A 1,945-nucleotide genomic window follows, 5' to 3' on the forward strand; every position below is an offset into this window, starting at 1 on the left:
TGTTTACCTTCCTGCCGCAGTAGTACCTATTTATCTACTTGCACTTTGACATGCTTTCGAACTGCTAGGTTGGCAGGAGCAGGGACTGAGCAACGGGAGCTCACCCTGTTGCGGGGATTCGAACTGCCGACCTTCTGATCTGCAAGCCCTAGGCTCTATTCAACACAAAAAATGGCAACTATTTGTTGTTGTCAAAGGACAGCTGGACATATAAAGGGCCCCATTACCTTCAGTAGCTTAGGGCTTCATCAGACCTAAATCTGGCCCTGCTAGGACCCTATACATTTAAAGCATCATCACTTTAAACAGGCATGGCTTCTCCTAAATAATCCTGGGTTAGGAGGCCCTTATTCCATTTACAGAGCCACAGTTCTCAGAGTGAAATCAGAAATCAATCCTTCTTTCCAGGGAACTTTGCGAATTATAGCTATGGGAGGGGAATAGGGGATTCCTAACAGCACTGCTCCTGCCAACCTAGCAGTTTGAAAGCACGTCAAAGTGCAAGTAGATAAATAGGTACCGCTCCAGCGGGAAGGTAAATGGCATTTCTGTGCGCTGCTCTGGTTCGCCAGAAGCGGCTTAGTCATGCTGGCCACATGACCTGGAAGCTGTACGCCGGCTCCCTCGGCCAATAAAGCGAGATGAGTGCCACAACCCCAGAGTCAGCCACGACTGGACCTAATGGTCAGGGGTCCCTTTACCTTTACCAGCACCCTTAAGAAACTACAGGATTCTTTGGGTAAATCATGACCACTGAAAGCAGCATGTCCATACTTTATTCCCTACTTTATAATGCAGATGGGGCCTCAGTTATCTGCACCTCTTTCTCCCTGAATGTTCCCCAGGTGAATGAAGACCGGAGCGGTGATTGTGAACTTGGTACACACGCATCCACAACATGGGGGAGGTGTGAATATATACAGACCCATCACTGGTACCGCCTACATTTAAAATGGACACACTGTAGGGTAATTGAGAATGAATCTTCAATGAGTTTCTATTTTCAGAATGAAACCAGTTTCCCAATAAGCACTTTTCAGGGGCAAATAACACAGGGTAGATCAAGACTGTGTGTTGACAGTATAGAAAGAAGAAGTACTCAGTCTCCATTGATTCTAGCGCAAAATGTTGTGTGCATGCAACCTTAATTCCCCCATTCCCAGCATAAGGAATGTTGCTCTAGGGACTTTTTTTTTTTTAGTGAAAAAGCAAATCATCCAACTTTAAAATTAAAAAAGAGTGAGGTTCCCCCACCTCCAGATTCACATAGAAACTTATCAGTCAGAAGGACCTGCAAGCTGTCAACCCACCACCTGCAGGGGCACATTTTCAGTCAGTGCGGGGAGACGTTTTTGGAGAGGGTGTCAAATTTGGCAAGATCTGAGATTCCCACTCTTGATTATATTCAAGGCTAAGTTGCAAACAGCAGTGTGTTTTCGAGACCATCTGCTGAGATTATTTTTACGTATACATCATGATAACTACAGCGATGTTATCAGGCCCAGTCACACTTTGTCTGTATCCAAAGGAAACGGATTTTGTGCCTTTGGTCTGACTCCCTAATTCATAGGCTTATTGAATACTATACAATTAGAGTCAGACAGTGCATATATCCAGTGAGCTAGCTGGATATATAGAAATGACTGGGAATGACATCATAAAAGGATGGTTCAGGTTTCAAAACATACAAAATTATTAAAAACCATTTTTATGTGGCTGCAAGCCATAAGAGCATAAAAAGAGTCTGCTGGATCAGGCCAATGACCCATTTCGTCCAGCATCCTGTTCTCACAGTGGCCGACCAGATGCCACCTAGATGCCCATAGAAACTTGCAAACTCTCTCCTCCTCCAGCAGCTGGTATTCACAAACACCACTGCCTCTGACTATGAAGGCAGACCATAGCCATTGATAGCCTTTACCTTTAGGAATTTGGCTAATCCTCT

Source organism: Podarcis bocagei (genome assembly GCF_964188305.1).
Source record: "Podarcis bocagei genome assembly, chromosome: 16".
Classification (NCBI taxonomy): Eukaryota; Metazoa; Chordata; class Lepidosauria; order Squamata; family Lacertidae; genus Podarcis; species Podarcis bocagei.